The 21,531-nt window shown below is 37.2% G+C and overlaps 1 non-coding gene across 1 annotated transcript; it reads right to left on the reverse strand.

Annotated features, from left to right (window-relative positions):
- Positions 1 to 21,053: 21,053 nt before the first annotated feature.
- On the reverse strand, positions 21,054 to 21,114 carry LOC116912941. The gene has a single exon (XR_004389509.1). It is a non-coding gene; the product is annotated as a U7 small nuclear RNA (small nuclear RNA).
- Between the last annotated feature and the right edge of the window lie 417 nt (positions 21,115 to 21,531).

Genomic DNA, 21,531 nt, shown 5'->3' on the forward strand with positions numbered 1-21,531 from the left:
GCATTTTATTTTGAAAGGAAGATTTTTATCATGGTTTATTATTAAACAATTCTTCTTAATTTGCATATAAGAAATAAGCTACATCTTTTTACAGTCCAGAATTTATCCCCCTCCTAGTCTACTCTCTGACTGTTCGCCTCTGTTACCTTCTCCCCTCCTCTGTACACCCTGTCTCCAAAAGGATGTTTCCACTGCCCTCACCCACCAGACCTCCCCACTCCTTTAAGCCCCAAGTCTTTTGAGGGTTAGGTGCACCATCTCTGATTGAGTCCAAATCCGGCAGTCCTCTGCTGCATATGTGTGGTAGGCCTCATATTAGCTGGTGTGTGCTTCCTTGGTGCTGATCCAATGTCTGAGAGATCTTAGAGGTACAGGTTAATTGATACTGCTGGTCCTCCTACAAGGTTGTCTTCCTCCTTAGCTTCATCTGGCTTTTTCCCTAATTCAACCACAGGAGTCACCAGTTTCTATCCAGTGGTTGGATGTTTTCACAGTTTTTAGCAAATAATTCCTTGCTGTGTCAGAGTTCTTATAGTTTTAACAAGAATATCTATCCCATGCCATTGTATGTTACATACATGTGACCTAATTTTTCTTTTTTTCTTTTCTTTTTTTAAACGTTTATTTATTTATTTTATGAACCTGAGTACACTGTCGCTGTCTTTAGACACACCAGAAGACAGCATCAAATCCCATTAGAATTGGTTATGCTATACCATGTGGTTGCTGGAAACTGAACTCAGGACCTCTGGAAGAATAGTCAGTGTTCTTCACGACTAAGCCATGTCTCCAGCCATTGATTTTGTAGGAAATCACAATTAAGAGATTGCTTTGAGTCTTGGGTGAAATTTGGAGGGTTGGGCTTTTAAACTGTTGCAATTATTAAATACTATAGCAACTTTGGGATTAAAATTAGAGTTATGATATGAGCACAGAATTTTGTGGATCCTAGTTGGTTGATTTGATCTAAAGTGATGTGTGCTACGGGTCAAAAATTACAAAGAATGAAACAGTGATAATTAACCTCAATTCAATTAGTTTCTATATATTCCATAAACAATAACTTAGATGCAGTTAATTAATACATAAATTAATAAATGAGAATATCCAGTTAACAACTGTAGTTCCAGGCATGTAAATTATATATATGTATACAAACACACACACACACACACACAAACACACACACATATATGTGTGTGTGTGTGTGTGTGTGTAAATGACAAAAGAATAAATAGAAAAAAGTTATGTGGAAGAAAGTCTCATTTATGGGACAAGATATTAAAGTTTTCATAATCAGGAAATCAGTAGTTTGATACTTTAAATGAACTAGAAAATTCGAATAATATCAAATATTATGTAAAATAAGGAAAATAAGATACCAGAGAAATGATTATGCAAAATGTAAAAAGGTAACAAAATTATCAGTCACCAAAAGTGGAAAATCAAAGACTTATATGCATATCAACTTACCGTCAATGACTAAAATCCTTTCATTATATTTGTCTGAAAGATTAGAGATGTCTTCTGTCCAAGAGGGGACTTCAAGAACATTAATGAGGCTCTCACTGCATCTATTTCTCCCTGGAATAATGTAGATCTAAGAATAGAAAGTGTGAACCAACAAGACAGGATGTGAAAAAAGATACTTGAGCCTATAGAAGGGAAACAGAGAATGTTTCATTTTGCTTTTGCATTGAACCTAGTCCTCAATTTCCCATTATAGTTTTTCTGTTTAACTTGCTGGTGTGTGTTAGTGTTTAAAAAATCTTCCTAAATTTGGATGATTTACTGTACCTGTTACAATGATTATTGTTGTTCAGAAGTAATTCTCAAATAAACTCAAATTAGAAAGAAATTGCATTTAGAAGTTCTTCCTTGGAAGTTATTGATACTCTTGATTTTTTTGGCTTAGATTTCTAGGAAATTCCATGAATTTGCATTTTATTATTTTCTAAAATGTAATTTTTAACCAAAGCAAATAAGACATTATGAGATTAACTTTTAAAATGCTAGCCCTATCAAATCTTTGAAGACTACTAGTTCAACTTTTCCAAGAAAGTATAATGCTGCTTTTACAAAATAGTACTGTGTACCTATATTAATCATTAATTACATAAGTACCAAAAACACATCCAGTGTCATAAAATGTGGTTGTTATGGCATAATAACTTTTCTATTCATAGGTTTATAACTTTACAGAAGCTTAGAGGCTGAAAAGTTTGTTTTCTTAAAAAAAAATGGCCTGAATGAATGTGTGTATGTGACTTGTGCATAGGAGCCAGAGAGTAGCATTGGGCCTCAGTTCTCAAGCAGATCCACCTGTTGTTTCAGTTGATGTCTAATTGTCCTGGAATTTCATCTCATGGGTCATTCATTTCTCATTCATGGGTGCCCCTGAATCTCCATCATCTGCCCATCTTGTTTTCACTGAGGTTATGATTTGGGCAAGTTTTTTACATGGATGGTGGGGCCACAATCTTACATCTCTACACTTACAAGCAAATGATCTGTTAACAGAGACATCTCTTTGGTCCCAACAATCTTTACTTTTTTAACTTAGCTATCGAAAGCCAGGCATATCTGGGCTCGATTTTTTACCATACACCTGAGTCAAGAAATATGGTTGTTATTTGGGATAATAGTAGCTCTTGTCCAAAAATACATTTTATCTGACAAGATCTTTGGAACTAGTCATTTCAGTATTTAAGTTATACGTGATACAGAGATATAGCACAATGCAAACTCATGTTAGCTTCTAAACTCTTCATGGAAACTAGCAAGGCGGAGAAAAAGATGAGAAAGGCTTTTGGAGGACCTTGATCTATAATATTTTTTAAATTTTTTATTATATATTTCTTTACTTACATTTCAAAGGTTATTCCCCTTCCTGGTTTCCTGTCCATAATCCCCCATTCCCTCCCCTCCCCCACCCCCATAAGAGTATTCCCCCTATACATCCCTCTAATTGCCCCCCATATTCCCCTGCACTTGGGGTCCAACCTTGGCAAGACCAAGGGCTTTCCCTTCCACTGGTGCTCCAACAAGGCTATTCCCTGCTACATATGCAGTTGGAGCCCTGAGTCAGTCCATGTACAGTCTTTCGGTAGTGGTTTAGTCTCTGAAAGCTCTGGTTGCTTGGCCTTGTTGTTTTTATGGGGTTGCAAGCTCCTTCAACTCTTTCAATACTTCCTCTAATTTCCCCTAAGGGGGTCCTGTTCTCAGTTCAGTGGTTTGCTGCTAGCATTGACCTCTGTATTGACATGCTCTGGATGTGTTTCTCAGGAGAGATCTATATCCAGTTCCTTTCAGCATGTGTTTTTTTAGCTTCATCAATGTTATCTAGTTTTGGTGGCCATATATATATGCCACATGTGTGTCAGGCTCTGAATGGCCATTCCTTGAGTTGTTGCTCTAAACTTTGCTTCCATATCCCTCCTATGGATATTTTCCCCCTTTTAAGAAGGAGTGGGAGCATCTGCATTTTGGTTATCCTTCTTCTTGAGCTTCTTGTGGTCTGTGGATTGCATCTTGGGTAACTTGAACTTTTTGCCTAATATCCACTTATCAATGAGTGCATACCAAGTATTTTACCTCCCATCTTTCTTTCTGTTTCTCCATTTTACCTGATTGTCATAAGAACTTAGTAACTTAGATGAAGGTAAATTTTGGACATGGTGGAATAACAGTCACAGGGTCAGAGAATGCAATGAAGGCAAAAAATTAGAAGAAAAAATGAATAAGAAATGAACACCCAGAAAAGGGATGGGGTATGAAGCCCTAAATGAAATATGCCATGAACCATGAATCGAAGCTTTCGTTCATCCTTGCAGCTTCCAAAGTTTAACTTGAAATGTATCATTCACAGTTTAAGATGATAAGCACATATTGAACTCACAGGAAGTCAGTAAAGCATACTTGCTTTCATTAAGCTGATCATTACTTGCTGATATGTTGTACTTAATTTGACAATTCTAGCACTATAACATAGACTAATTATGCTGTGTGATGTTCTTTTTCCTGTTTAGCAATTTTGATAAATATTTAATATTATAGTAAATAAATATTTTACATATCTTAGACTATAGCATATTAGTATTTTACTTTAATTTACATATGAAATAATTTCCAGATGAGATTATGTGTGTTCAGAGCAGTATTTCCATAAACATGACTTACATGTCTGGATGCTTTTTCTCATTTTATGAGAAAAAATATATTTGCATCCCAAAACACTGAAGATTATAACCCTTCTCTGATTGAAGCAATTAAACATTTTTTCTGATGAAATTCAGCACCAATATAAGAATAGAGGAGAATATATTTGAGTAACCCTGATACATAATATAGCATCCTTAGTTGGTGGTACCCAGTCTTTTGAAGGAAGATTATATTAAAACGAATGAAAGGATGGGCTGCAAAAGATATTTAATAACTAACTTTACGGATATTTCATTAGTTTTGAAGGAAATCACTACCAAAGTAAGTCACTAGAGTAAGTGGTAATATAGAGAAACTTTCACAGCATGGATATAAACATACTATACAGTTTGAAAATTAATCAGACTGGGAAGCTATGATAAATAAAATCCAACAGATGGTAATGAAGGCAATATTCACAGCCTTCAGTGAATAGTGACACACAGAATAATTCAGAGCCCAGGTAATGCAAATAACAATTACATTTAATAACACACAGCAGTGTAGGCGTGTGTTTCCGTGTCCTAAACAGAGAAGCAGATAGTTATTTAAAATCTGTATTTTTCCAATTGTACTGTACATCAAATTAGGAAAAGGGGGAAATATAAAATTCATTCTAAAATTACTTGAGTGAAAAATGTATTGTTCAACTTGAAAGGCAGCTAAAATATGGCTTATTGTCAAATGTAGGAACTACATATTTGAAAAGTATTACCGATTAAATGTACTTTTAGTATAAATTTAGATATCTATTATTACAGTACATGTTAATCACAAAGAGATAATGTTTGCACCTCACGAGTTTTCCTGTACACATACCTACTGTCTTTGTTGGGTTTTCATTGTGATAAAAATCCGTGACCAGGTGCTGGTAGAACCTCTCAGAGAATGGCCATACCAGCCCCTGACCTATACAAAAGCAGATACTCACAGCCAAGCATTGGACTGAATCCTGGGACTCCAATTGAAGAGCTAGGGGATGGATTGAAGGAGCTGAAGGGGATTGCAACCCCATAGAAAGAACAATATCAACTAACTGGACTGCCCAGAGCTCCCAGGGACTAAACCACCAACCAAACAGTATATATGGAGGGATCCATGGCACCAGATACATATGTAGCAGAGGATGGCCTCATCTGACATCAGTGGGAGGGAAGGGAGGCCCTTGGTCCTGTGGAGGCTTGATGCCCTAACGTAGGCAGATGCTAGAGCAATGTAGTAGAAGTGGGTGAGTGGATGGAGGAACATCCTCATAGAGGCAAAAGGAGGGGGAGGGATGTGGTGGGGGGTTATGGAGGGGTAACTGGGAAGGGGGATATCATTTGAAATATAAATGAATAAAATGGTTAGTAATAAAAAAAATCATGACTAAAGCAATTTGGAGAGAAAATGTTTATTTCCTCTTACAGTTTGTAACCCACCATCTAGGGAAGTCAGGGCAGAAAGGCGGGTAGGACTGAGGCAGAGTGTGTGAAAGAGGCTCTTACAGAGCCTGCCTAGCCTACTTTCTCATAGTGCCCAGTCATACTTGACACTGCCCACAGTGGGCTTGGATCTCCCCCAGCAACTATCAATCAAGAAAATTTCTACAGTCTTAGCTACAGTCCGATTTGAGGGGGCATTTTCTCAAATGATGTTTCCTCTTTGAAAATGACACTAGCTACTGTCACATTGAGATAAAAGAAAAATTAACTAACACACTCGCATAAAATTCACAAGTGATAAAAAGGAAAACAACGTACTTGTCCAATCTTTATACTGTTATCACCATATGTTAATAAAATGGCAAAATAAAAAAATCACAAAAATGAAATTTATCCTAATGACTTTTAAATGTGGATTTTCTTAAAGCCCTGTTTCACAAAAATCAAAGGAGGAAACAAATAAACCAAGAACAAACAAAGAAACAAACAAAAACACTTGCTACTGGCCCACCTCCTCTTTGCCATGGTGAATAAAGTATAACTTACCATCTGTAAAAGAATTCAACTGCTCCTAGTGTCCACAGGCCATTTATCTTCTTGATTTCCCTTTGTTAGTGTGTCACTTAATGCTTCCAAATCATCTTAATAAAACGATTTCACCAGAGACTTTCTAAAACCCCACATTTTCAATACATCTTCAATTTATACCCCCCTCTTTCCCTACACACACACACACACACACACACACACACACACACACACACAAACACACACACAATTATTTTTATAATATAAAAATGCTTGAATCTAATTATGGACTTTTGATAGAGATACATTATTATACATTGTTCTATTTTCTTTATTTAACACTGCTACTATGATAATCTCACAACATAAAGACTATATAAATTCATAGAAATAATATGCTAGAAAGACAAATTATGAAAGTGAATCAAATGATAATTTTGGTATGATATATGGTACATTGCAAAGGTTTATTATGAAGGGACATAGCTCATCGTACATTCTACTGTTTAGTCATGATTGTATGTTCAATTGAAAGTACTGATATGCAGGATATAATTCACATGACTAAAATTAATTTCATTTATATGTTTTTACTTTTACAAACTTGCTAAAAAAAGAGTCAGGGAAAATTGAGAAACTATCTTTCATTTTCTTTATATTGAAAAAAGTGACAAAATGGAAGTTTGGGAGGTGCATTGTTGAAGAAACATTTTCAGATGGTCCTAAAACAAATAAAAATAAAATAAAATGTTCCATGAGGTGCCAAAAGGAATGTATATTCTTCTGTGTTAGGGTGAAATATTCTATAGATATCTACTAGATCCATTTGAGCAATAGCATCTGTTAATTTCATTATTTCTGTGTTTAGTTTCTTTCTGTATAGATGAACTGGCCATTGATGAGAGTAGGGTGCTGACATTTCCCACAATTACTGTGTGGAGTTCAAAGTGTGATTTAATTTTTTTCCATGAATGTGCACGTCCTTGCATTTGGGGCACAGATATTCAGAACTGAAACATCAACTTGGTGATTTTTTTTGCTTTGGTGAGTATGAAGTGCCCTCATCCACCTCTTGATTACATTTGGTTGAAAGTATTTCTAAGGCATTAGAATAGCTATGCCAGCTTTCTTTATGTGTCTATTTGCTTGAAAAATCTTTTTTTCTGGCCCTTTAATCCGAGTTAATGACTACCTTTGATGTTGAAGTATGTTTCTTTTATGCAAGAGAATGATGAACCCTGTTGTTGCATTCTTTCTGGTACATTGTGTGTTTTTATTGGGGAATTGAATCTATTAATGTTGAGAGATATTAAAGGCCAATGATGGTGGTATCTCTGAAATTTGTGAATACATCAACCTGCAGATCTAGCTATACCACTCCTCGGCACACACCCAAATGAAGCTCTCCTATACCACAAGAACATTTGTTCAATTATATTAATAGCGACTTTTTCCATAGTAACCAGAAACTAGAAACAACCTAAATGTCCCTCAACCAAAGAATGGATAACAAAATGTGGTGTATTTACAGAAGGGAGTATTACAAGGAAATATTATTCAACCATTAAAAAATGACATCATGAAACTTGCAGGTAAATGACCAGAATGAGGAAAGATCATCCTGAATGAGGTAACTTAAAATCAGAAAGACAAACATGGTATGTATTTACTTATAATTAAATATTAGCTATAAAGAACAGGATAACCATGCTGCAAACTACAAACCCAAAGAAGGTAAGTAACAAACATGGCATAGAGAAGGGAAATATCTTAGACATCCTGGGTAGATGGAGGGAGAGAACTGGATGGGAAACACAGGGATAAGGACAGAAGTGATGAGGTGGGGAAAAGATGGAGGGAGAGAGGACTGAGAGATAACTGGATGAGAGGTCATCTCTAGGATGAGCTAGAAATCTAGGACAATAGAAACTTCCAAGAATCTGTGAGGATGACCCTTGACCAGATTCCTAGCAATGGAGTATATGGAGCTGAACCTGCCATACAATTTACCTGGCAATACTTCAAATGGAGGGGGCCACAAAACCTTAGACCCTTACATGGTCTACAGGGAAAAATGATTGAGCAGAATTTGAGGCCACAAATGACTGGACCTGTATTTATTTAGAGATACATTAAACTTCTCTTAATTTATTTTTGAAAAAGCCTCCCTCATGTTATGCGGTATTTCCTAATCTTTGAGGTAATAGATAACTGCCTCAAACATTATTTCCTTTGTGCAAACATTTATTATTATTAGTTATTGGTATCGATAATGGTATTCAGAAAAGCTTTATGATTTGATGTTCATGGAATCTGTTCAATGGCTTGGAGGACTTATCATTCTCCTTTTCTTCTACTGTGTAAAGGGCCCAGCGGGGAAGTCATCATTTCTAGCATGAAAATGCTATTTTTCATTACTGTTTGGTTCAGAAAGAAATATTGAAATGTCTGAGGCTGCAGTATCTGACACCATAACTGCTGTCCATTGGGACAAGCAGATCTCTCGTGCAGACCCTCTCTGAACATCATTTCCCCAAGAGACTTGATATGACACGCCCATCTGCTTAGGGATCATGATAGAAGCATATTTTAAACTCTTTCTTTCCATTTTTCTATATCTCAATGCAGACATTCTGAAATTTATAAACAAATGTTTTAAAATACCCCCCCAGGGCACTTAAATCAAGAGAACAATGGATTTAGAATGGAAGACCTAGTTTCTATTCTAGGCTGGGCCACTAATGACTTCTGTGACTTTGGGAGAACCACTTATGCCTGAAAGAGAACCAAAGACTTTACAACAACTGTTTCAGATGTAATTGCCTAAAATATTTCATCACGTCACAAATTAAAATGCTATTTATTACTCTTCTACACTCTTCTTGATGTCACTTATACACAACAGTCATTTATGAATACATATAACAGTCATTTGTGGGTCCATTTTTAATGTAGGTTGACATATAAGGATACAAGTCCTGTATAACTACTGCATCTCTGGTTTTCTTGCAGTTGTGGTAGGAGAAATCAATATTAATCAGATCGCTTACACTCTTATTCTATACTAATACATATAACTAAGCTTGTGACAAGTGCGGCAAAGGCAGAACATTAAATGGTATGCAAATGACAGACTTCTAGGAATTAAGAAAGTATAAACACATGTATAACAGTCCTATTTATTTTCAATTTAGAATATCATACATAGAGTATGTAATGAACTGAATGACAGAGTCATACGCATTAGTGTTTATTCAAATAGGTGTCTTACTAAGCACTAGGAATTGTATTGCACATGCGGTTTTGCAGTGGTAAATATAACTGAAGGTGGTTCTGTGTACAATATTCCTAGCCTGTGAAAAGATAAGAGAATGTAACTCTTATCCAAATAATAAAAAATTTTAATCTGTCCAAATACTGTTATCCAAAGTTAGCCAAGGGAACTGAATTTCAGAGGATGACAAGCTCCTCCTTAGAGAAAAGGAACAGAGAATTGTTTATTTTCATCAGAACACAGTACATTTGGGAGAAACTCTGAAAATTATCTGTGAAAATGTCATAAATCAGGCAAATGTTTAAAGTTTCTATGCAAAGCATAAAAGGATTATTCCTCTACATCTAGTGAGAGCACGGAAAATATTATTTTACCTAGTAACCTGATCTTATAAAAAACAGAAGTTACTTTAGAGAGGGTCAGGGAGCTTCCTTCCTTTTAAACATTTCCTTCTTCAGGTACAGATCACACCAATCTCAATGCTGATATCTGAAAAAAAAAAAAACCCAAATGTTTGTTTTACCTGGTCACCATAATGATAGTATTTTTAAGTGGGACCTTAAGAAAGTTGTTCAGTTACAAAAATAGTGACCTCAACTTATAATAACAATACTTTTGAAAAGAGACTGGGAATTCCTTCTCCCCTTCCAACAACCATCTTTGAATCTGTATGCTAGTCCTTAGCAGACATTAGATCTCTTTGCTCTTTGATTTTAGACTTTATATCATCCAATAATGCGTGAAATACTTTCAAAGCCAACCAGAGCATACTGGTTCACTAGAGCATTCTTAATGAACTGAGAGAGTAGATTATGAGAAATGATGGAGCCAGTCCTTCCACTGAGCCACAAAATTCTGTGAATTATTCTTTTATTCCTTCTAGTGTTTGGAGTCAAGCATTGGAATACCCATAAAGGCACCTGATAATGATATCATAGTTATCCTGCATCACACTGCTCAGAACTTGTACCCGGGTGCATGTAAGAGACAAAATAATAGTCAGTATCAACCACAATGCCACACATTATGTGTCTGGGGAACTTAGCCAACTGACCCGTATGCGTGGATAGAGTCTACATTCTCCACCTTTACTCTAAAACTATTTTTAAAAATTCGTGGGTTTTTATCCACCTTTTCTGTTCTTCATAAAAGGAAAATTGGAAGGAATTTCCCTAGAAGTAGTTTAGGCCTGCCCTGATTTGGAGAGGAACACGATCATGTTACATTGTGAACATGTCATCTACTTCATACAAATATCTTAAGGATGGGCAGTTCACAGACCCAAGTGTTGCTTCGTGCTCTTTTCTAGTTCATCCATGTCTGGTAATTTTTTGAGTATTCTTTGCATTGTTCTGGTAAATAAAGCTGTACTTATTTAGCTGGAACTCAGAACAAATTATTTCTTCCCAGACAATAAGAACCAAGAGGAAAACCTTACCCAGGAATACCTTTCTGAGTCACCTAGAAATGTTTGTTATAATTGAATACCACTGTGTATTTTTTTTTCCTGTACATTTGGGCAGATATTTCCTGAGTAAAGACTAAGTATAGAGCACTGTGATGGTACTATAGGGATGTACTGGCTGGTTTTGTGTGTCAACTTAACACAAGCTGGAGTTATCACAGAGAAAGGAGCCTCAGTTGAGGAAATGCCTCTATGAGATCCAGCTGTAAGGCATGTTCTCAACTAGTGATCAAGCAGGGGGGACCCAGCCCAATTGTGGGTGTTGCCATCCCTGGGCTGGTATAGTCCGGGGTTCTATAAGAAAACAAGCTGAGCAAGCCAGGGGAAGCAAGCCAGCAAGTAACATCCCTCCATGGCCTCTGCATCAGCTCCTGCTTCCTGACCTGCTTGAGTTTCAGTCAAGACTTCCTTTGGTGATAAACAGCAACATGGAAGTGTAAGCTGAATAAACCCTTTCCTTCCCAACTTGCTTCTTGGTCATGATGTTTGTGCAGGAATAGAAACCCTGACTAAGACAAGGGGAATAATAAAAATAAATAATAAATAAATAAATAAATAAATAAATAAATAAATAAATAAATTGTAATTTTACATTAGTTTCAATAAATTTATTATGAAGTTAATTTGTTTTCCTATTGATGTATGCTGTATTACATAACTTTACATGTGAAAATTATGCTAATAGAACTCTGAACCCTTGCTGAAATAGCACTTCTAAAACAGTGATTGTATTTCTGATCTATTTTATATGTGAGTTGACAGTACACAGAATGCTATGTTTACAAACACATTTTCTTCCCTTGCTGAATTCAGTTCCAGGTCGAACTTTCGCAGGCACTTGTCTCTGCACTCCTGTTTCAGTAGGGATTTGCATTCTGTTGTGTACTCTGTAGCTACCTCTGTCTGCATTCACTTCACATTATGCAAATGGAAACGCTTCTTAAAAGGCTTTAACCAATCTTTGCTCAGAAAATTGCTTGCCTCAAATGTTACAGTGGTATCTTTAGCACCTGTGGTTACATGGAAATAGTTTTTAATGGCCTCTGGCTTCTCCAATGTATTTCCACCCAGAATCACAAGTTTCCTGTGCACTTCTCTACACAACACACTCATTATCTTTTCAACTGTCTTGAACAATTCTTTCCAAATATAAAAAAAAAAAACTTACATTGACTTTAACATTATAAAAATAATTTTATTTCCATATGGAAAATACAGAATCAGCTGAGTCTCAACCAGATTCACAGGAACGTTTATACACTACTTGAGATTTTCAATTACCATTTCTTCTTAAGATCTATCAATAAATGCTATTCAAAATTATTATGTACTCAAAATGACATACCATTCAGTTGTTTATTGTAAATCTATGTTAATAGTCTATGAGTAATAAACTGATATAGAAAAGGCATATTGAAACATTGCTTTTATTCAGATTTATTTATTAAATAAAATCTTAATAATCCTGTACCATTTTTAAATGTTCTCCTGAAAATGCAAGTACATTTATGGGTATATGGACATATACATACCATAGAATTTTTACAATCTTGCTAAATACAAAAATCATTTTTTAGTTCCTCTGAATATGAACAATGTGTATTACTGTACTTAAATAGTCCTTTCACATATGTTGGGAAGATTCCAAAGTATCACCATGCCTTCTAGCACAAGGAGACAAACGTGTAAGAAATGTTCTGTGTTCCTAACATGCATGGAATTACATAGAGATGGCATGTACTATACTAGATTAGTAAAGCTATCACTACTGGGGCAGGGGGCAGGCTCTACATGTAACTTTTACATATAAATGAGTTACTCTTTCCTAAATAAAAACTTATGCCAGTAATTTAATAGAATTTATAACTGGTATAATATAATAATTTAGAATTTTGTTCAAGGCTCACCCATAATCCAAATCGAGAGTACAAGTCTCTAGGCACCTTAAAATAAAAAATAATCCAATAAATCCAAGTCTTTTAATCATATACTTCAGGTCATATATTTTGTAACTTGGTTCATAATAAAAGCTGACCTATGGCAGTTTTAAAGCTGTTATCAGGTATTAACCTGTTTCTAAGAGCATTTGCTTGGCAACTTAAAATAATCAAATAACTAAATAAAACTGCTGTATAATGCAGATTACACCGTGAGTTGAGCATCCATACATAGGGGATTTTAATTCCATTTCTAAATTTAGTACTCTACCGTTCTCCCTCACCATGAGATAGCAGAGGTTTTATAGATGCCCATACTTACATGGCTTGGTGAGTTGTTCATCTTGTATTAAAAATACTTTTATTAAAAGTGTTTCTGAGATTAGTTTGTCAAACTTTTGACAATCTGTGTGGTATTCAGCTACATATAAGATGCAGAATTTTTATTCAAGTCCTTCTTTTAGCAAAAGCCAGTGGTGCTCAAATATAATCTAATAGAAGAAGCATGCTTCACCCTAAGGTAACATGGAGAACAGCTTTTCAGCAAACTCTAACTGCACACTGGCCTTGTCAACCCTAATCACATTGATACTTACCTTCTACTTCAGTGATATTACAAGTCATTAGCTTAGGTCAAATCAATTATAAATCCTGACAGCAAGCCGACTCTTGGTTTACAGTTAATAATAACTATAGTAAGAGAACCCTTCTTTAGTTGTATAAATTCAATTGAGAGTCTATTTGGGGACTCGAAGAATTTTTATTTTCTTGTAAAAACCAGGTATCTGTGATTAATGACATATTAAATTATGTGCATTATTAATTTTTTTTATTAACTTGAGTATTTCTTATATACATTTCAAGTGTTATTCCTTTTCCCGAGTTTTCGGCAAACATCCCCCCCCCCCCCCCTTGTTATGGGTGTTCCCATCCCAACCTCCCCCATTACCGCCCCCCCAACAGTCTAGTTCACTGGGGGTTCAGTCTTAGCAGGACCCAGGGCTTCCCCTTCCACTGGTGCTCTTACTAGGATATTCATTGCTACCTATGAGGTCAGAGTCCAGAGTCAGTCCATGTATAGTCTTTAGGTAGTGGCTTAGTCCCTGGAAGCTCTGGTTGCTTGGCATTGTTGTTTATATGGGGTCTCAAGCCCCTTCAAGCTCTTCCAGTTCTTTCTCTGATTCCTTCAACGGGGGTCCTATTCTCAGTTCAGTGGTTTGCTGCTGGCATTCGCCTCTGTATTTGCTGTATTCTGGCTGTGTCTCTCAGGAGCGAACTACATCCGGCTCCTGTCGGCCTGCACTTCTTTGCTTCATCCATATTGTCTAATTGGGTGGCTGTGTATGTATGGGACACATGTGGGGCAGGCTCTGAATGGGTGTTCCTTCAGTCTCTGTTTTAATCTTTGCCTCTTCCTTCCCTGCCAAGGGTATTCTTGTTCCCCTTTTAAAGAAGGAGTGAAGCATTCACATTTTGATCATCTGTCTTGAGTTTCATTTGTTCTAGGGATCTAGGGTAATTCAAGCATTTGGGCTAATAGCCACTTATCAATGAGTGCATACCATGTATGTCTTTCTGTGATTGGGTTAGCTCACTCAGGATGATATTTTCCAGTTCCAACCATTTGCCTACGAATTTCATAAACTCGTTGTTTTTGATAGCTGAGTAATATTCCATTGTGTAGATGAACCACATTTTCTGTATCCATTCCTCTGTTGAAGGGCATCTGGGTTCTTTCCAGCTTCTGGCTATTATAAATAAGGCTGCGATGAACATAGTGGAGCACGTGTCTTTTTTATATGTTGGGGCATCTTTTGGTTATATGCCCAAGAGAGGTATAGCTGGATCCTCAGGTAGTTCAATGTCCAATTTTCTGAGGAACCTCCAGACTGATTTCCAGAATGGTTGTACCAGTCTGCAATCCCACCAAAAATGGAGGAGTGTTCCTCTTTCTCCACATCCTCGCCAGCATCTGCTGTCACCTGAGTTTTTGATCTTAGCCATTCTCACTGGTGTGGTGAAATCTCAGGGTTGTTTTGATTTGCATTTCCCTGATGACTAAAGATGTTGAACATTTCTTTAGGTGTTTCTCAGCCATTCGGCATTCCTCAGCTGTGAATTCTTTGTTTAGCTCTGAACCCCATTTTTTAATAGGGTTATTAGTTTCCCTGCGGTCTAACTTCTTGAGTTCTTTGTATATTTTGGATATAAGGCCTCTATCTGTTGTAGAATTGGTAAAGATCTTTTCCCAATCTGTTGGTTGCCGTTTTGTCCTAACCACAGTGTCCTTTGCCTTACAGAAGCTTTGCAGTTTTATGAGATCCCATTTGTCGATTCTTGATCTTAGAGCGTAAGCCATTGGTGTTTTGTTCAGGAAATTTTTTCCAGTGCCCATGTGTTCCAGATGCTTCCCTAGTTTTTCTTCTATTAGTTTGAGTGTGTCTGGTTTGATGTGGAGGTCCTTGATCCACTTGGACTTCAGCTTTGTACAGGGTGATAAGCATGGATCAATCTGCATTCTTCTACATGTTGACCTCCAGTTGAACCAGCACCATTTGCTGAAAATGCTATCTTTTTTCCATTGGATGGTTTTGGCTCCTTTGTCAAAAATCAAGTGACCATAGGTGTGTGGGTTCATTTCTGGGTCTTCAATTCTATTCCATTGGTCTATCTGTCTGTCTCTGTACCAATACCATGCAGTTTTTATCACTATTGTTCTGTAATACTGCTTGAGTTCAGGGATAGTGATTCCCCCTGAAGTCCTTTTATTGTTGAGGATAGCTTTAGCTATCCTGGGTTTTTTGTTATTCCAGATGAATTTGCAAATTGTTCTGTCTAACTCTTTGAAGAATTGGATTGGTATTTTGATGGGGATTGAATTGAATCTGTAGATCGCTTTTTGGTAAAATGGCCATTTTTTACTATATTAATCCTGCCAATCCATGAGCATGGGAGATCTTTCCATCTTCTGAGGTCTTCTTCAATTTCTTTCTTCAGTGTCTTGAAGTTCTTATTGTACAGATCTTTTACTTGCTTGGTTAAAGTCACACCGAGGTACTTTATATTATTTGGGTCTATTATGAAGGTGTCGTTTCCTAATTTCTTTCTCGGCTTGTTTCTCTTTTTGTGTAGAGGAAGGCAACTGATTTATTTGAGTTAATTTTATACCCAGCCACTTTGCTGAAGGTGTTTATCAGCTTTAGTAGTTCTCTGGTGGAACTTTTGGGATCACTTAAATATACTATCATATCATCTGCAAATAGTGATTTTTGACTTCTTCTTTTCCGATCTGTATCCCCTTGACCTCCTTTTGTTGTCTGATTGCTCTGGATAGAACTTCAAGAACTATATTGAATAAGTAGGGAGAGAGGGCAGCCTTGTCTAGTCCCTGATTTTAGTGGGATTGCTTCAAGTTTCTCTCCATTTAGTTTAATGTTAGAAAACTGGTTTGCTGTATATGGCTTTTTTACTATGTTTAGGTATGGGCCTTGAATTCCTATTCTTTCCAGGACTTTTATCATGAAGGGGTGTTGAATTTTGTCAAATGCTTTCTCAGCATCTAATGAAATGATCATGTGGTTTTGTTCTTTCAGTTTGTTTATATAATGGATTACATTGATGGTTTTCCGTATATTAAACCATCCCTGCATGCCTGGGATGAAGCCTACTTGATCATGGTGGATGATTGTTTTGATGTGCTCTTGGATTCGGTTTGCCAGAATTTTATTGAGTATTTTTGCATCGATATTCATAAGGGAAATTGGTCTGAAGTTCTCTTTCTTTGTTGTGTCTTTGTGTGGTTTAGGTATAAGAGTAATTGTGACTTCATAGAAGGTATTCGGTAGTGCTCCATCTGTTTCAATTTTGTGGAATAGTTTGGATAATATTGGTATGAGGTCTTCTATGAAGGTTTGATAGAATTCTGCACTAAATCCGTCTGGACCTGGGCTCTTTTTGGTTGGGAGACCTTTAATGACTGCTTCTATTTCCTTAGGAGTTATGGGGTTGTTTAACTGGTTTATCTATTCCTGATTTAACTTCGGTACCTGGTATCTGTCTAGGAAATTGTCCATTTCCTGAAGATTTTCAAGTTTTGTTGAATATAGGTTTTTATAGTAAGATCTGATGATTTTTTGAATTTCCTCTGAATCTGTAATTATGTCTCCTTTTCATTTCTGATTTTTTAATTTGGACACTCTCTGTGTCCTCTCGTTAGTCTGGCTAAGGGTTTATCTATCTTGTTGATTTTCTCAAAGAACCAACTTTTGGTTCTGTTGATTCTTTCTATGGTCCTTTTTTGTTTCTACTTGGTTGATTTCAGCTCTGAGTTTGATTATTTCCTGCCTTCTACTCCTCCTGGGTGTATTTGCTTCTTTTTGTTCTAGAGCTTTTTAGGTGCTGTCAAGCTGCTGACATATGCTCTTTCCTGTTTCTTTCTGCAGGCACTCAGCCTATGAGTTTTCCTCTTAGCACAGCTTTCATTGTGTCCCATAAGTTTGGGTATGTTGTACCTTCATTTTCATTAAATTCTAAAAAGTTTTTAATTTCTCTCTTTTCTTCCTTGACCAGGTTATCATTGAGTAGAGCATTGTTCAATTTCCAAGTATATGTGGGCATTCTTCCTTTATTGTTATTGAAGACCAGTTTTAGGCCGTGGTGGTCTAATAGCACGCATGGGATTATTTCTATCTTTCTGTACCTGATGAGGCCCGTTTTTTGACCAATTATATGGTCAATTTTGGAGAAAGTACCATGAGGAGCTGAGAAAAAGGTATATCCTTTTGCTTTAGGATAGAATGTTCTATAAATATCCGTTAAGTCCATTTGGCTCATGACTTCTCTTAGTCTGACTACATCTCTGTTTAATTTCTGTCTCCATGATCTGTCCATTGATGAGAGTGGGGTGTTGAAATCTCCCACTATTATTGTGTGAGGTGCAATGTGTGTTTTGAGCTTTAGTAAGGTTTCTTTTATGTATGTAGGTGCCCTTGTATTTGGGGCATAGATATTTAGGATTGAGAGTTCATCTTGGTGGATTTTTCCTTTGATGAATATGAAGTATCCTTCCTTATCTTTTTTTGATGACTTTTAGTTGAAATTTGATTTTATTTGATATTAGAATGACTACTCCAGCTTGCTTCTTCCGACCATTTGCTTGGAAAGTTGTTTTCCAGCCTTTCACTCTGAGGTAGTGTCTGTCTTTGTCTCTGAGGTGTTTCCTGTAGGCAGCAGAATGCAGGGTCCTCGCTATGCATATCCAGTTTGTTAATCTATGTCTTTTTATTGGGGAGTTGAGGCCATTGATGTTGAGAGATATTAAGGAATAGTGATTATTGCTTCCTGTTATATTCATATTTGGATGTAAGGTTATGTTTGTGTGCTTTCATTCTCTTTGTTTTGTTGCCAAGACGATTAGTTTCTTACTTCTTCTAGGGTATAGCTTGCCTCCTTATGTTGGGCTTTACCATTTATTATCCTTTGTAGTGCTGGATTTGTAGAAAGATATTGTGTAAATTTGGTTTTGTCATGGAATATCTTGGTTTCTCCATCTATGTTAATTGAGAGTTTTGCAGTATACAGTAACCTGGGCTGGCATTTGTGTTCTCTTAGGGTCTGTATGACATCAGTCCAGGATCTTCTGGCCTTCATAGTTTCTGGCGAGAAGTCTGGTGTGATTCTGATAGGTCTGCCTTTATATGTTACTTGGCCTTTTTCCCTTACTGCTTTTAATATTCTTTCTTTATTTTGTGCGTTTGGTGTTTGGACTATTATGTGACGGGAGGTGTTTCTTTTCTGGTCCAATCTATTTGGAGTTCTGTAGGCTTCTTGTATGCCTATGGGTATCTCTTTTTTTAGGTTAGGGAAGTTTTCTTCTATGATTTTGTTGAAGATATGTACTGGTCCTTTGAGCTGGGAGTCTTCTCTCTTCTATACCTATTATCCTTAGGGTTTGATCTTCTCATTGAGTCCTGGATTTCCTGTATGTTTTGGACCAGTAGCTTTTTTCTGCTTTACATTATCTTTGACAGTTGAGTCAATGATTTCTATGGAATCTTCTGCTCCTGAGATTCTCTCTTCCATCTCTTGTATTCTGTTGGTGAAGCTTGTATCTACAGCTCCTTGTCTCTTCTTTTGGTTTTCTATATCCAGGGTTATTTCCATGTGTTCTTTCTTGATTGCTTCTATTTCCATTTTTAATTCCTTCAACTGTTTGATTGTGTTTTCCTGGAATTCTTTCAGGGATTTTTGTGATTCCTCTCTGTAGGCTTCTACTTGTTCTCTAAGGGAGTTCTTCACGTCTTTCTTGAAGTCCTCCAGCATCATGATCAAATATGATTTTGAAACTAGATCTTGTTTTTCTGGTGTGTTTGGATATTCCATGTTTGTTTTGGTGGGAGAATTGGGCTCCGATGATGCCATGTAGTCTTGGTTTCTGTTGCTTGTGTTCCTGCGCTTGCCTCTCGCCATCAGATTATCTCTAGTGTTACTTTGTTCTGCTATTTCTGACAGTGGCTAGACTGTCCTATAAGCCTGTTTGTCAGGAGTGCTGTAGACCTGTTTTCCTGTTTTCTTTCCGCCAGTTATGGGGACAGAGTGTTCTGCTTTCGGGCGTGTAGTTTTTCTTCTCTACAGGTCTTCAGCTGTTCCTGTGGGCCTGTGTCTTGAGTTCACCAGGCAGCTTTCTTGTAGCAGAAAAGTTGGTCTTACCTGTGGTCCCGAGGCTCAAGTTTGCTCGCGGGGTGCTGCCCACGGGCTCTCTGCGGCGGCAGGAACCAGGAAGATCTGCGCCGCCCCTTCTGGGAGCTTCAGTGCACCAGGGTTCCAGATGGCCTTTGGTGTTTTCCTCTGGCGTCCGAGATGTGTGTGCAGAGAGCAGTCTCTTCTGGTTTCGCAGGCGTGTCTGCCTCTCTGAAGGTTTAGCTCTCCCTCCCACGGGATTTGGGTGCAGAGAACTGTTTATCCGGTCTGGTCTGTTTCCTTCAGGTTTCGGCGGTGTCTCAGGCAGGGGTCCTGCTGCTCCTGGGCCCTCCCCCACGGGCACCCAGAGGCCTTATACAGTTTCCTCTTGGGCCAGGGATGTGGGCAGGGGTGGGCAGTGTTAGTGGTCTCTTCCGCTCTGCAGCCTCAGGAGTGCCCTCCTGACCATGTGGTGAGGTCTCTCTCCCACGGGGTCTGGGAGCAGAGAGCTGCTGCGGGCCGGGCGTGCATTATTAATTTTTACATGTAATTTATACCTGCAAATTTATATACATGCATGTATGGCGTGTATGTGAATGTCAGAGAACAACTAATGGAAGTTGGTTATTTCTCCCTTAATGTGGTTTAAGTATTGAACACAAGTGGTTTCATTTGAAAGCAAGTATCATTACCCACTCAGTCATCTCATGGTCCTGTTTCTCATAATTGTCTGTATAAGACATACTTTTTTTTCTCTTTTTTGGAGCTCGGGACTAAACCCAGGGCCTTGTGCTTGCTAGGCAAGCGCTCTACCACTGAGCTAAACGCAATAAGACATACTTTTAATAAAATTAGTTGTCATATTTCATTAACAGGCAAAGAAAGAATCATATAGAACATTAAGGAATCAATGCTGTCATTTTTAATCACGAGATAATTTCAAAGTGATGTACATAAGTGTTTAGAATTAAATATGTGATTTCAAATAGTATTATAATTTAGGTTAATAAATTAATATGAATAATAGTCTCTTCCGTAAAACAAAAATTATGAAATTACATTTAGTTGCTGTGATGATTGGTTTTAATTGATAACTTGACACTACCTAGAATCAAGTAGAGTCATGTCTATGGGGGAGTGTGTTCAGTTAGTGGATGAGGAAAACACGATCTACTATAGGTGGCATTGTCCCTCTTTAGGATATGTTAAATTGCTTAAGTACAAGAAATTTAGCAGAGCACCCACGAACAAATAAATGAGCATGTATACATTCACTTCTCCACTCTATATTGTGGATGCTATATTAGTTATAAGCCAGTACTAGTCTTGGCTTAGAGAGGGGATCCTGAGGAAGGTGTGTTTAGGACTGGTGGAAGAAACAATTTAAAGTCAATGATGGGGTGAGAGCTGGTAGCTTTGTAGTCTGCTCAAGATAGCTTTCTAGATAGTTCTGTAGATAGCTCTTGGCTCTGTCTCCTGCTCCATATAGTTCACTGCTCAAGACAGCTTTCTCAGCTTAAGTTAGCTCTCTCGGCTTGATATAGCTCTTGAGTTTTCCAACCAAAGTCAGAAAACCTGTTAGAAAAAATTAAAATAGCTGTAATAGTTATCTAGGATAGCTTGTGGGTTTTCCAACAAAAGTCAGAAAACCTGTTTAAAAAAAAAAAAGATTCTCAACCAACAGATTAGGAAAAGATCTTTACCAATCCTACAACTGATAGAGGGCTTATATCCAAAATATACAAAGAAATCAAGAAGTTAGACCGCAGGGAGACAAATAACCCTATTAAAAATGGGGTTCAGAGCTAAACAAAGAATTCACAGCTGAGGAATGCCGAATGGCTGAGAAACACCTAAAGAAATGTTCAACATCTTTAGTCATAAGGGAAATGCAAATCAAAACAACCCTGAGATTTCACATCACACCAGTGATAATGGCTAAGATCAAAAACTCAGGTGACAGCAAATGCTGGTGAGGATGTGGAGAAAGAGGAACACTCCTCCATTGTTGGTGGGATTGCAGAC

This window comes from Rattus rattus, chromosome 11, assembly GCF_011064425.1.
Source record: "Rattus rattus isolate New Zealand chromosome 11, Rrattus_CSIRO_v1, whole genome shotgun sequence".
Taxonomy (NCBI): Eukaryota; Metazoa; Chordata; class Mammalia; order Rodentia; family Muridae; genus Rattus; species Rattus rattus.